Source organism: Triticum dicoccoides, chromosome 7B (assembly GCF_002162155.2).
Source record: "Triticum dicoccoides isolate Atlit2015 ecotype Zavitan chromosome 7B, WEW_v2.0, whole genome shotgun sequence".
Classification (NCBI taxonomy): Eukaryota; Viridiplantae; Streptophyta; class Magnoliopsida; order Poales; family Poaceae; genus Triticum; species Triticum dicoccoides.
Window position 1 is genome coordinate 449,363,134 of NC_041393.1, and position 16,434 is coordinate 449,379,567.

A 16,434-nucleotide genomic window follows, 5' to 3' on the forward strand; every position below is an offset into this window, starting at 1 on the left:
GCGAAGAATAATGTTCGTTCGAAGACAAATGCAAACATATTCGACGTCAAACCCAAGTTCAGATAGCATCCTACGGATCCAGAAGTGCTTAGGACCCAAGCCTGTTAAAGTTTACCGGTTACAAAAACCACTCGGCATTCCAAGGCAAATTAAAGGCATCAAGCATAGAAGTTTTTTACTCCTCCTGTGGAGGACTGGAAGGCGCGACAAACTCGTCCAGGTCGATTCCATCTGCAATCCGAGTGGCAGCAGCAATGAAGGTCTCCATGAAAGATCAGAAGTCATGCTTCTTGGTATTGGCCACCTTGAGAGACGCCAGCTTGTCCTCTCGCGCGTCCTTGCAGTGAACACGGACCAGAGACAGAGCAACATCAGCACCACACCTGGCAGAAGACTTCTTCCATTCGTGCACTCAACTTGGAACGTCATTCAGTCGAGTCATCAGAGTCCCGAGGTCCTTCTGAAGTGTTTCCCCCGGCCAGAGTGCTGTGTCGATGCGTGACGTGGCAACCTTCAGTCTAGCAAGATAGTCGACCACAGCAGCAACACGAGACTCCAGTCGGAGCATGTTCATGGTGGCTTCATCCTTCACAGGAGAGTTGATGGGATCCAGGCTTGTCTCCACTCGACCAGTCTCTTCCTCAAAGTTTTGGCAGAACTCTGTAGACACAACCCAAAGATAAGCCAGCAGTTTTGTGGTAAGTCCATAATCACAAGCCAGTCGGATACAAGGGATTACCTTCAAGCATGAGGAATAACTTCTTGGCGAGGCCTCCCAGATAAACCTCTAGATCATTCTTCTTTCCCGCCAGTTCGCTAGCCTTGTCGGTCAGGGTTATCTTGTCATTCTTCAGTCGACTGACCTCCTTGTTGGTCGCGTCAAGAGCAGCTTTCAGATTGGTATTCTCCTCTTCAAGTTTGCTGATTGAAGCCAGCTTTTCTTCTGCGAGTTTCGTCTTGTTCGAAACCGTTTTCTGCGCTTCGGCGAGGTCAAGGTCCTTCTTCTTCAGAGCATCCTTCAGTTTTTCTGCAAAATGACAGTGAGATCAGACTCAGGAATGGACAAGAAATAAGGGCAGTCGTCAAGGTTCTCACCAAACATACCTTTTGCCTCCTCCTTCGCCTTCGTGAAGTTCTCCTGGACAAGCTTCAGATCAAGTTCGAGCTGGATATGCTTGTTCTCCAACTCAGTATAACGAGCCACAAGCTCACAAGATTTCTGCGAAAGATCAATCGACAGACATCAAAGATAGGTCACTTCCGAGTGACTAAGAGAAAAATCGTAGTATTTCTAAGACTACAGCCGAATCAAAATATTCAACTATAGTCTCGGGGACTACACCCAGTGGGTGCACTCAGCGTGCCCCCACTGGTTCTATCGGCTTGGGTCGATCAGTCGACCAAAAGAGACAAAAAGGCTAACTGCCAGCAGTTAACCACAGTTTCAAAAAAAAGTTCTTCAGACCATAGTCGATTCTAGCAGTCGACCACGGTCTCGGGGACTACACCCAGTGGGTGCACTCAGCATGTCCCCACTGGTTCCATGATTCCATTCAACCAGATCGAGTGGAGAAAGTAAAGAGAAAATGTTCAAGGTATAAAGACTATTGTCGACTGCCAGCAGTCCACCATAGTCTCGGGGACTACACCCAGTGGGTGCACTCAGTGTGCCCCCACCAATCCAGATATTCAATCGACACACCCAGTGGGTGTACAGATACTAAGATCTTCAGAAAGAAAAGTTTTCAGGTACCATATCCTAACAGAACAGGCGGTGATCAACTAACCTAGACATTGCTCTGAAGGGGTGAACTTACATGATAAGCTGCTTGGCTGGCGTCTCGGATCGCCTTCACCTGCTCCATCATGACCCCCGCCTGGCATATTGCTTCTTTAGCAGCGCCTGCTTGGTCCTCCCGGACGGGGTGGGTGGAGAAAAGGGAAGGCGGATCAGCACTCGACGACAAAGGGCGAGCACTCGTCAGCGGCACAGCAAAGGATATGGTAGCCCGAGTGACGTTGCCCCCTTCCAGAACCAGCGTCTCAGGTGCTAATACAACCTGAGCAGTCTTGCCAGCTGACGTCTTCCCGTTCCTCCTCTGCCTCAGTGGCTCCTCATCGTCATCATCAGGGAGGTCAATGATGATATTAGGTGGAGCTACAGAAAAGATTCAAAGTTAAAAATGAAGATCCTGTCGACCGAAAGCAAAACTACAGAGATCAAACCAGGGTTGGAAGTGACAGCATCCTCCATTTCTTGATCGTCATGTCTGATTGAGGTCTCAGAAGTAGCAGCACTGCAATTTCAGAAATCAGTCGGTCAGCAAACGAGTCGACCAAGAGTGTATCCATGTTAAACAAGAAAACACAAGTTAGGCCATTACCCGGAAATAGTGGGAATCACCATCCTCATCTTCGGCAGGGCCTTCGTCGGTTTTGATTACGCCGCTCGGGGTTGCTTCGGCGCTTTCTCTGTCGGTGCCGGAGAGGTCGTCCGAGGACGTTTGGTCGACTGACCAATAGGCACGGCCGCCTTGCCGTGCTCGACTGCAGAGTCATGGACGAGCTTGGATCGCCTTTCAGTACGGGGAGGTTCGACTTCCTCCTCCTCTTCCTCATCAGAGCCAGCGTCTTCTTCACCCTCCTCGCCATCCGATTCCCACTCCTCCTGACTTTCACCCCTGCTCCCTTCCTCTTCTTCAGTCTGTTCTTGCGCCCCGTTGGGCATCGAATACATCTCGATAGTGATCTGGAAGACAACGAACAAGTCAAAAGTCAGTCTACCGAATTGTAGCAAAACAGAATGAATAAAATAGGATCACAGTCGGAGATACGCGGTCAGACCTTGTCTGGTTCCTAAGACTGGTCGAGTGGCGGGATTTGCCTGGCACCACGGGGGTTATCTTTGTTCCCTGTGATGGCAGTCATCCACCTCTCCAGTGTGGCATCGTCGACCTCCTCCGGGTGGACCCGAGTGGTGTCTTCGGTACCAGAGTACATCCACATCGGGTGGCCTCGATATTGAAGTGGTTGAATGCGCCGTCGAAGGAAAACCTCCAAAAGATCCATGTCAGTCACCCCGTCGCGGATGAGCTGGACTACACGCTCTACCAACACCTTAACCTGAGCCTTCTCCTCCGGGACCACCTTCAGAGAGGATGGTTTGTTCACTCGGTCCATGGAGAATGGAGGGAGTCCAGTCGACTGCCCTGGCGTCTGCTGGTCTTGGCAGTAGAACCAGGTCGACTGGCACCCTCGGACTGACTCGGGAAGGATCATGGCTGGAAAGGCACTTTTACTCCTCATCTGAACCCCAAGACACCCACACATCTGGATTACTTGGGTTTTCTCGTCACTCGGACTAGCCTTTTTCACTGTCTGAGAGCGACAGGTGAAAATGTGTTTGAATAGGCCCCAATGCGGCCGACAACCCAAGAAGTTCTCACACAAGGACACGAAAGTAGCGAGATAGACAATAGAGCTGGGTGTGAAGTGGTGGAGTTGTGCCCCAAAGAAGTTCAGAAATCCCTGAAAGAAAGGATTCGGCGGTAGAGAAAACCCGCGGTCAACAAGGGTGGCTAAGAGGACGCACTCACCCTCCTGGGGCTGCAGCTGCCACTCCTTCCCCGGAAGCCTCGCTGATCCATGAGGGATCAGTCCTTTGTTAGCCAGATCGTCGAGGTCCTTCTGGTTGATGGTCGAGCGGATCTAGTCTCCCTGGATCCAGCCTTGCGGCAGACCGGCCCGCGACAAAGATCCACCCCGACTGGTCGCCCTCCCCTTCGCCTTCGCCGTCGCCTTCTTCGCCCGCTCCAAAGCCGCCGTCTTCTCCTTCACCATCGTCACCGGCGAAGCAGACACAGAGCAACAGCGCTGGGACGGTGACGAACACAGCAGGTGAATCTGAGGAAGAGGGAGGGGAAAATGAGGGCGCACTATTCAACAAACCCCCGTCCGGCGCCTTATATGAAGTCTCTTCCGAGTGGCTGACTGGTAGGCCCGGATGATCCTGTCAAATCCCGCAACAGTCGCGCACGCGATATGTGGCGAAAAAGGTGGTGCAAAGATCGAGGCGTCCCTGCCTTATCCCATCTGAGTACCACGGCCTCCTCCGCTTCGCATGCTTCCCGAAATTCGGATCCCGCTAAATCCGCGAACAGCAGAGCAACTTGTCAGACCACAGATTTCCTCCGATCCGTCGCTTGGAAATCTCCAAGCTCATAAAGGTCACTCGACAGATACAAAGAATGGATCAAGGCGACTGAAAAAGAAGTTGATGCCATCACTAAAAGTCATTGATCTAGAACGAAACATACTCATAGCATGAAAAACAGGTCGGAAGAATTCTCAACTCCTTCCTCACTCAAACCTCGATCCATTCGGGGGCTAATGATGAAGCCATGTACCTAGGGTAGGGTCATGGACCTGTCCAAGATACCCTCCCCAAGGACATCTCTATAAGAAACTGCCTTTCAGTCGACCTGGAAGGATTCCACTCGACGGACTCGAAGACACTCGACCATGAAGCCTCACTCGACCACCAGGAGATCAAGAGTCATTCTGCACCCAAATGGTCTGTTATTAAGTAGTCTTTATGGCCATGATAGCACTTTATGTAGGGCGTTACTAGTAAGGCCAAGCCTTAATGTACTTTAAACCCCGCATAACTGAGGGCCGGAGGGGTCTGGCAGACTCTATATAAGCCACCCCCTCCTCAGTGTAAAGGGTTCGCACCCCTGTAACTCATACGCATATAATCCAGTCGACCGCCTCTGGGCTCCGAGACGTAGGGCTGTTACTTCCTCCGAGAAGGGCTTGAACTCGCAAATCCCTTGCGTATACAACTACTCCATAGCTAGGATCTTACCTCTCCATACCTACCCCCCTATTCTACTGTCAGGCTTAGAACCATGATAGTCTGCTCGCCCGCCTCCCTGACAGCGGGCGCAGCGGTCTGCTCGCACGCCCCCCGTCGACTCACACGCTTGCTGGGATGGCACCTGCCGATGAGAAGAGGGGACTCGTGGAGGCATGTAAACGCCCACGGTTTCAATAGTGAAAGCGTTCGCCTTAACGTGACAGGTCTGTTCCAAAATACCTTGGCTCTTCATTTGTGCAACTTGTCATAAGCAGCTTGTCTCGAATTGAAGAAAAAACTTACGAAGTAATATTTGTGCCATATCACGTGACGATGCTCAGTTTCAAGAATTTATGCTCACTTTTGGATTTTCTGAAATTTAAGATCCAGGATTCGAAACAATATCATAACCTGCATCATGCAATAAATTTTGAAGTCGTACATCTGTCATGTTGTATTTCTTAAGAAAGGATTTGGTCAAACATTTTTCTTAGTTAGACTTCAGACAAGTTATATATGCAGGGTAGGAGTAACAGGATAATCCCTCCGTACTAGTGCATTGCCTGATATATTAACTCAAGTATTAGGCACGAACAAATGGGCTCAATTCTGTGCTCATCCTGGTGTAGTAGTAGTAGTACTAGGCAATGCAGTTGACGGGTGACCTTGACGAGCGGCGACCGAGGGAATTGAACCGTGCTCGGCACGGTAGGTAACGTTGTCTAGTTACTAAAGCATCCCTCTGTTGTTCATCGGTAGTCATTATGGACCGGGACATGAGGGGGATTTCCTAGGGCTGAAATTCAGGCCCCCAGATATTTCGACTTGAAACGCTAAGGCTCGACTAGTTGGGGTTGCCTAATGTGCATACCACGCATGCCACCGAAGGACACGAGCCCGTTTTTTTAGGATCAACACGAGCCAAGGTCTGGCTGGTACGCCGTTGGGTCCTACCATTCGAGAATATGAATGGAACCTTTTAAATTACCGAAGGAATCTATGTGTATTACAATACTCGTATTTTCCTTGCAAATACTAATCTCAATGTGGTAATTGATTTATGACGAGTTGTTGAATTAGAGTGAGTTTGTGATATAGTGATCTCAACGTGGATTTCACATTTCATGGTATCCCTAGTAAGTTTTCCAATGCAAATTCAAATTTAAAAGATGAACAATATGGAGGTGAGAAAACTTTGTATGTATCAAGCATATGACCACACACACACACACACACACACAGAGAGAGAGAGAGAGAGACGCATGAACACAACAACAATCCAATAAGTATAGTGCATCTATTTTTTCAAACCATGCATGTATGACACGAATTCAAAAATACTCCTTCTATTCCTAAATATTAGTCTTTTAGAGAGTTCAACAAGTGACTACATATGGAGCAAAATGAGTGAATCTAGACTCTAAAGTATATCTATATACATCCGTATGTGGCAGTCCATTTGAAGCCTCTAAAAAGACTAATATTTAGGAATGAAGGGAGTAAAATGTAAGACATCCATGATCCTCAGTTCAATATTTAAAATGAACATGAAACTGAAACATGAATATTAAGTCTAGTACTACAGTACATGCAAATGTTGTGTTTAGGCGGAGCTATGATAGTCGGGGGTCAACCCCTCGACCTTAGATAAAATTGTGGAGCTTTGTTTAGGGTTGTTTAGATTATATTTGTCCCCACCCTCCCAACCACCGATTGGTTGTGCACCCCACCCCTCCTCCCCGGGAGAATATCATGTGCCCCCATACCTTAGATGCTATATGCCGATACAAGTTGCTTGGAGCTTGTAGATCTGAGATATAACAGCTCACATGTTGTGTCTTATTTTTTTTGCAGGAAACCTTGATGAGTTTGAGAATTGCACACAATTTGTACAAAAACTACTTAGATGCCCTTTGATCCCATATCCAACGACCTTAAAGCTCGTATCACCGTAGCATCTATGATGAAGGAGGACATCATATTCTCCTGTATGTAAGAATATCATGTGCTACCACACCTTAGATGCTTTGGTGATACAAGCTGTTCGGAGGCGTTGGATTTGTGACCCAACACCTCCTCGGTGGTTCAATTTTTTTTTTTGCAGAAAAGCCCCAAAAGAGTTCGGCCACTGCTTACAAGCACAAAGACTGCTCAGATGCCATTGGATCTCAGATCAAACGACCTCCAAGCTCGTACCATCGTAGCATCAAAGCTATGATAGCACCTTATGTTTTCTCGCACGGGAGAGTATGAGGTGCTCCCGCACCGTAGATTCTATGGTGATACGAGTTCACTGAAATCTAACGGCCCACAGTAGGAGGTTTGAATGTTTTTGCTATATACGGCTGATAGAGTTTGGGAAATGCGCAGAAAGTACAAGTACTACGCATGTGCCATCTGATCACTGATCATATGACCTAGATGCTCATATCACCGTAGCGGGTAATTAAGCTACGGGGAGCACCTAATATGAGCACCGGGGAGCCGTTGGATCGAAGATGCAGCAGCACACACGAGGCCTGAATGTTTTATTTGCCAAAAAAAACCTTTGGAGAGTTTGGAAATTGCGCATAATTACAAAGACTACTCCCAAGCCACTGGATCTCACTTCCAACGGTGTAAAAACTCGTATCACCATAGTATCTAAGCTGCGGGGTGGATGTGATATTCTATGCCGCTGTCATTTTTGTTTGTAAACTTGCAAAATACGTGTAACGCGTGCCGTTACTTGTCTAACCGCGCAAAGTGTTTGTTCAAAAAAACCATCCTACACTGAAATATTGGAACAACACACGGGGGTCCCACTTGTCATTAATCAAATTTGGACCTAAAACTAACAAATCTGAAAGACGAGATTCGAACTGGCAACCTGGACTACAAAGCGTAAGTCGATAGCCTGAAAAAACGAACGGTTGTTGGCTTTGTCCCATAACTTGATTTTATATAGTACTTGCATTGAGTAGAGTAGAGGGAGTGCCTCGTCAACACGTGCATGACCGTTGTCTCACTTACTGGTGGGTCCCAGGTCTGCGATCTCAATCTCTCTTCTCTCCATCGTCTAACCTTTGCACGGGCACACACAAAGAGCGGCACTAGCTTGCCGTGGTGTTATTACAACTAAAAAAAGCTTGGAAAATAGAAGAATCGCCTAGAACAAGAGACGTTGTGGCTGGTCGAGACGGAGCTAACCGTGCCACGTTTGCATGATGAAGCTGTGTGGCTAGTGGGGTGTTTTCGATCGACTGGCTGGGTCCCGAGGTCGAACCATAGGTACTACGTCTGATACAGTATATTTTTATACGCACATGTTTCCTCCGTGCCGAGACGTGGCACACCCTATCGTGCGGTTTCGGGGTCCTCCCGGGTGGTGCACGCATATATTCTTCCTGACGTGGGACGCCCTACTGCGCGTTTTCTGGGTCCTCCTCGGTCGCAGCGCCGAAGCAAGTAAATGAGTCGTCAAATCACGAAATACCACCTTTCCCGCCGAGTACATCAGTGAAGTACGGTGGCTAGCTAGTTGGGCTAGTTCGACCGATTAGCTAGGCCGCCGCCGCATTTGTTTTTTCACCCCTTTTTTATCTACTTGCCGGCAGGTAAATTTAAATATCCACCACGGCATTGCTCCGGTGTTTGGGTGCGGCAGGACTTTTAATTTTTTGATTGACGGGAGCAGGCGCGATAGGATTTTTAATTTTTTGATTGACGGGAGCAGGCACGACAGCAATTAGTCATGATGACTCCGCGTGTAAAAACCCACCGCTCCCTGATGTGAGAAGTCGTCGACTGGTGTTTTACCATGGTGAAAACTAAAAGATTCCCCGCTCCTCAGCTGGCTCCCTCTGCCTTCCCGTAGATTGCATTGCCTTTCAGCCGTTTCGCCCCCTTTGCTTCCTCTCCCCATTGCTTCTATTGGGGAACGTAGTAATTTCAAAACATTTCCTACGCACACGCAAGATCATGGTGATGGCATAGCAACGAGAGGGGAGAGTGTTCGTCCACGTACCCTCGTAGACCATAAGCGGAGGCGTTAGCACAATGTGGTTGATGTAGTCGTACGTCTTCACGATCCGACCGATCAAAGCACCGAACGTACGGAGCCTCCGAGTTCAGCACACGTTCAGCTTGATGACGATCTCCGGCCTCCGATCCAGCCGAGCTCCGGAGATGAGTTCCGTCAGCACGACGGCGTGGTGACGATGATGATGTTCTACCGACGCAGGGCTTCGCCTAAACTCCGCGACGATATGACCGAGGTGGAATATGGTGGAGGGGGCACCGCACACGGCTAAGGAACGATCCATAGATCAACTTGTGTGTCTATGGGGTGCCCCCCTCCCGCCCCCGTATATAAAGAAGCAAGGGGGGGAGGCCGGACGGCCCCTTGGGCGCGCCAAGGGAGGAGGAATCCTCCTCCTAGTAGGATTAGGACTCCTCCTTTCCTACTCCTACTAGGAGGGGGAAGGAAGGGGGAGAGGGGGGAAGGAAAGGGGGGCGCCGCCCCCCCCTCCTAGTCCAATTCGGACCAGAGGGAGAGGGGGCGCGCGGCCCACCCTGGCCGCCCCTCTCTCTTCCCACCAAGGCCCATGTGGCCCATTAACTCTCCCGGGGGGTTCCGGTAAACCCCCCGGCACTCTGGTTTTCTTGAAATCACCCGGAACACTTCCGGTGTCCGAATATAGTCGTCCAATATATCAATCTTTATGTCTCGACCATTTCGATACTCCTCGTCCTGTCTGTGATCACATCCGGGACTCCGAAAAAACTTCGGTACATCAAAACTTATAAACTCATAATAAAACTGTCATCGTAACGTTAAGCGTGCGGACCCTATGGGTTCAAGAACTATGTAGACATGACCTAGAACCATTCTCGGTCAATAACCAATAGCGGGACCTGGATGCCCATATTGGTTCCTACATATTCTACGAAGATCTTTATCGATCAAACCGCATAACAACATACGTTGTTCCCTTTGTCATCGATATGTTACTTGCCCGAGATTTGATCGTCGGTATCCAATACCTAGTTCAATCTTGTTACCGGCAAGTCTCTTTACTCGTTCTGTAATACATCATCTCATAACTAACTCATTAGTTACAATGCTTGCAAGTCTTAGGTGATGAGTATTACCGAAAGGGCCCAGAGATACCTCTCCGACAATCGGAGTGACAAAACCTAATCTCGAATTATGCCAACCCAACATGTACCTTCGGAAACACCTGTAGAGCACCTTTATAATCACCCAGTTACGTTGTGACGTTTGGTAGCACACAAAGTGTTCTTCCGGTAAACGGGAGTTGCACAATCTCATAGTTCCAGGAACTTTGTATAAGTCATGAAGAAAGCAATAGCAGTATACTAAACGATCAAGTGCTAGGCTAACGGAATGGGTCATGTCAATCACATCATTCTCCTAATGATGTGATCCCATTAATCAAATGAAAACACATGCCTATGGTTAGGAAACATAACCATCTTTGATTAATGAGCTAGTCAAGTAGAGGCATACTAGTGACTATATGTTTGTCTATGTATTCACACATGTATCATGTTTCCGGTTAATACAATTCTAGCATGAATAATAAACATTTATCATGATAAGAGGAAATAAATAATAACTTTATTATTGCCTCTAGGGCATATTTCCTTCAGTCTCCCACTTGCACTAGAGTCAGTAATCTAGATTACATAGTAATGATTCTAACACCCATGGAGTCTTGGTGCTGATCTTGTTTTGCTTGTGAGAGAGGCTTAGTCAACGGGTCTGCAACATTCAGATCCGTATGTATCTTGCAAATCTCTATGTATCCCACTTGGACTTGGTCCCGAATGGAATTGAAGCGTCTCTTGATGTGCTTGGTCCTCTTGTGAAATCTGGATTCCTTTGCCAAGGCAATTGCACCTGTATTGTCACAGAAGATCTTCATTGGTCCCGATGCACTAGGTATGACACCTAGATCGGAAATGAACTCCTTCATCCAGACACCTTCATTTGCTGCTTCAGAAGCAGCTATGTACTCCGCTTCACATGTAGATCCCGCTACGATGCTTTGTTTAGAACTGCACCAACTTACTGCTCCACCGTTTAATATAAACACGTATCCGGTTTGCGATTTAGAATCGTCCGGATCAGTGTCAAAGCTTGCATCGACGTAACCATTTACGACTAGCTCTTTGTCACCTCCATATACGAGAAACATATCCTTAGTCCTTTTTCAGGTATTTCGGGATGTTCTTGACCGCTGTCCAGTGATCCACTCCTGGATTACTTTGGTACCTTCCTGCCAAGCTTATTGCTAAGCATACGTCAGGTCTGGTACACAGCATTGCATACATGATAGAGCCTATGGCTGAAGCATATGGAACATTTTTCATTTTCTCTCTATCTTCTGCTGTGGTCGGGCATTGAGTTTGACTCAACTTCACACCTTGTAGCACAGGCAAGAATCCTTTCTTTGCCTGATCCATTTTGAACTTTTTCAAAATTTTGTCAAGGTATGTGCTTTGTGAAAGTCCTATTAAGCATCTTGATCTATCTCTATAGATCTTGATGCCTAATATGTAAGCAGCTTCACCGAGGTCTTTCATTGAAACACTTTTATTCAAGTATCCCTTTATGCTATCCAGAAGTTCTACATCATTTCCAATTAATAATATGTCATCTACATATAAAACTAGAAATGCTACAGAGCTCCCACTCACTTTCTTGTAAATACAGGCTTCTCCAAAAGTCTGTATAAAACCATATGCTTTGATCACACTATCAAAGCGTTTATTCCAACTCCGAGATGCTTGCACCAGTCCATAAATGGAACGCTGGAGCTTGCACACTTTGTTAGCACCTTTTGGATCAACAAAACCTTCCGGCTGCATCATATACAACTCTTCTTCTAGAAATCCATTCAAGAATGCAGTCTTGACATCCATTTGCCAAATTTCATAATCATGAAATGCAGCAATAGCTAACATGATTCGGATAGACTTAAGCATCGCTATGGGTGAGAAAGTCTCATCGTAGTCAACCCCTTGAACTTGTCGAAAACCTTTTGCAACAAGTTGAGCTTTATAGACAGTTACATTACCATCAGCGTCAGTCTTCTTCTTAAAGATCCATTTATTCTCAATGGCTTGCCGATCATTGGGCAAGTCAACCAAAGTCCATACTTTGTTTTCATACATGGATCCCATCTCAGATTTCATGGCCTCTAGCCATTTTGCGGAATCTGGGCTCATCATCGCTTCCTCATAGTTCGTAGGTTCATCATGGTCAAGTAACATGACTTCCAGAATAGGATTACCGTACCACTCTCGTGCGGATCTTACTCTGGTAGACCTACGAGGTTCAGTAGAAACTTGATCTGAAGTTTCATGATCAATATCATTAGCTTCCTCACTAATTGGTGTAGTTGTCACAGGAACCGGTTCTTGTGATGAACTACTTTCCAATAGGGGAGTAGATATAGTTATCTCATCAAGTTCAACTTTCCTCCCACTCACTTCTTTCGAGAGAAACTCCTTCTCTAGAAAGGATCCATTCTTAGCAACGAATGTCTTGCCTTCGGATCTGTGATAGAAGGTGTACCCAACAGTCTCTTTTGGGTATCCTATGAAGACACATTTCTCCGATTTGGGTTCGAGCTTATCTGGTTGAAGTTTCTTCACATAAGCATTGCAGCCCCAAACTTTAAGAAACGACAACTTTGGTTTCTTGGCAAACCACAGTTCATAAGGCGTCGTCTCAACGGATTTTGATGGTGCCCTATTTAACGTGAATGCGGCCGTCTCTAAAGCATAACCCCAAAACGATAGCGGTAAATCGGTAAGAGACATCATAGATCGCACCATTTCAAGTAAAGTACGATTACGACGTTCGGACACACCATTTCTTTGTGGTGTTCCAGGTGGCGTGAGTTGCGAAACTATTCCGCATTGTTTCAAATGTAAACCAAACTCATAACTCAAATATTCTCCTCCACGATCAGATTGTAGAAATTTTATTTTCTTGTTACGATGATTTTCCACTTCACTCTGAAATTCTTTGAAGTTTTCAAATGTTTCAGACTTGTGCTTCATTAAGTAGATATACCCATATCTGCTCAAATCATCTGTGAAGGTGAGAAAATAACGATATCCGCCACGAGCCTCAACATTCATCGGACCACATACATCTGTATGTATGATTTCCAACAAATCTGTTGCTCTCTCCATAGTACCGGAGAATGGTGTTTTAGTCATCTTGCCCATGAGGCACGGTTCGCAAGTACCAAGTGATTCATAATCAAGTGATTCCAGAAGTCCATCAGTATGGAGTTTCTTCATGTGCTTTACACCGATATGACCTAAACGGCAGTGCCACAAATAAGTTGCACTATCATTATCAACTCTGCATCTTTTGGCTTCAACATTATGAATATGTGTATCACTACTATCGAGATTCAATAAAAATAGACCACTCTTCAAGGGCGCATGACCATAAAAGATATTACTCATATAAATAGAACAACCATTATTCTCTGATTTAAATGATTAACCGTCTCGCATTAAATAAGATCCAGATATAATGTTCATGCTCAACGCTGGCACCAAATAACAATTATTCAGGTCTAAAACTAATCCCGAAGGTAGATCTAGAGGTAGCGTGCCGACCGCGATCACATCGACTTTGGAACCGTTTCCCACGTGCATCGTCACCTCGTCCTTAGCCAGTGCTCGCTTATTCCGTAGTCCCTGTTTCGAGTTGCAAATATTAGCAACAGAACCAGTATCAAATACCCAGGTGCTACTACGAGCTCTAGTTAGGTACACATCAATAACATGTATATCACATATACCTTTGTTCACTTTGCCATCCTTCTTATCCGCCAAATACTTGGGGCAGTTCCGCTTCCAGTGACCAGTCTGCTTGCAATAGAAGCACTTAGTTTCAGGCTTAGGTCCAGACTTGGGTTTCTTCTCTTGAGCAGCAACTTGCTTGTCGTTCTTTTTGAAGTTCCCCTTCTTCTTCCCTTTGCCCTTTTTCTTGAAACTAGTGGTCTTGTTGACAATCAACACTTGATGCTCCTTCTTGATTTCTACCTCCGCAGCTTTTAGCATTGCGAAGAGCTCGGGAATAGTCTTGTTCATCCCTTGCATATTATAGTTCATCACAAAGCTCTTGTACCTAGGTGGCAGTGATTGGAGAATTTTGTCAATGACACTATCATCCGGAAGATTAACTCCCAGTTGAATTAAGTGATTATTATACCCAGACATTTTGAGTATATGTTCACTGACAGAACTATTCTCCTCCATCTTGCAGCTGTAGAACTTATTGGAGACTTCATATCTCTCAATTCGGGCATTTGCTTGAAATATTAACTTCAACTCCTGGAACATCTCATATACTCCATGACGTTCAAAACGTCGTTGAAGGCCCGATTCTAAGCCGTAAAGCATGGCACACTGAACTATAGAGTAGTCATCAGCTTTGCTCTGCCAAACGTTCTTAACGTCGTCAGTTGCATCAGCAGCAGGCCTGGCACCCAGCGGTGCTTCCAGGACGTAACTTTTCTGTGCAGCAATGAGGATAATCCTCAGGTTACGGACCCAGTCCGTGTAATTGCTACCATCATCTTTCAATTTTGCTTTCTCAAGGAACGTATTAAAATTTAACGGAACAACAGCACGAGCCATCTATCTACAAACAAACATAGACAAGCAAGATACTATCAGGTACTAAGTTCATGATAAATTTAAGTCAAATTAATCATATTACTTAAGAACTCCCACTTAGATAGACATCTCTCTAGTCATCTAAGTGATCACGTGATCCAAATCAACTAAACCATAACCGATCATCACGTGAGATGGAGTAGTTTTCAATGGTGAACATCACTATGTTGATCATATCTACTATATGATTCACGCTCGACCTTTCGGTCTCCGTGTTCCGAGGCCATATCTGCATATTCTAGGCTCGTCAAGTTTAACCTGAGTATTCCGCGTGTGCAAAACTTGCTTGCACCCGTTGTAGATGGACGTAGAGCTTATCACACCCGATCATCACGTGGTGTCTCGGCACGACGAACTTTGGCAATGATGCATACTAAGGGAGAACACTTCTTGATAATTTTAGTGAGAGATCATCTTAAAATGCTACCGTCAATCAAAGCAAGATAAGATGCATAAAGGATAAACATCACATGCAATCAATATAAGTGATATGATATGGCCATCATCATCTTGTGCTTGTGATCTCCATCTCCGAAGCACCATCGTGATCACCATCGTCACCGGCGCGACACCTTGATCTCCATCGTAGCATCGTTGTCGTTTATGCCATCTATTGCTTCTACGACTATCGCTACCGATTAGTGATAAAGTAAAGCAATTACAGGGCGTTTGCATTTCATACAATAAAGCGACAACCATATGGCTCCTGCCAGTTGCCGATAACTTCGATTACAAAACATGATCATCTCATACAATAAAATATAGCATCACGTCTTGACCATATCACATCACAACATGCCCTGCAAAAACAAGTTAGACGTCCTCTACTTTGTTGTTGCAAATTTTACGTGGCTGCTACGGGCTTAGCAAGAATCGTTCTTACCTACGCATCAAAACCACAACGATAGTTCGTCAAGTTGGTGCTGTTTTAACCTTCGCAAGGACCGGGTGTAGCCACACTCGATTCAGCTAAAGTGAGAGAGACAGACACCCGCCAGCCACCTTTAAGCACGAGTGCTCGTAACGGTGAAACCAGTCTCGTGTAAGTGTACGCGTAATGTCGGTCCGGGCCGCTTCATCTCACAATACCGCCGAACCAAAGTATGACATGCTGGTAAGCAGTATGACTTGTATCGCCCACAACTCACTTGTGTTCTACTCGTGCATATAACATCAACGCATAAAACCTAGGCTCTGATGCCACTGTTGGGGAACGTAGTAATTTCAAAAAAATTCCTGCGCACACGCAAGATCATGGTGATGGCATAGCAATGAGAGGGGAGAGTGTTCGTCCACGTACCCTCGTAGACCGTAAGCGGAAGCATTAGCACAACGCGGTTGATGTAGTCGTACGTCTTCATGATCCGACCGATCCAAGCACTGAACGTACGGAGCCTCCGAGTTCAGCACACGATCAGCATGATGACGATCTCCGGCCTCCGATCCAGCCGAGCTCCGGAGATGAGTTTCGTCAGCACGACGGCGTGGTGACGATGATGATGTTCTACCGACGCAGGGCTTCGCCTAAACTCCGCGACGATATGACCAAGGTGGAATAAGGTGGAGGGGGGCACCGCACACGGCTAAGGAACGATCCGTAGATCAACTTGTGTGTCTATGGGGTGCCCCCCCTCGCCCCCGTATATAAGGGAGCAAGGGGGGAGGCCGGCCGGCCCCTTGGGCGCGCCAAGGGAGGAGGAATCCTCCTCCTAGTAGGAGTAGGACTCCTCCTTTCCTACTCCTACTAGGAGGGGGAAGGAAGGGGGAGAGGGGGAAGGAAAGGGGGGCGCCGCCCCCCCTCCTAGTCCAATTCGGACCAGAGGGAGAGGGGGTGCGTGGCCCACCCTGGCCGCCCCTCTCTC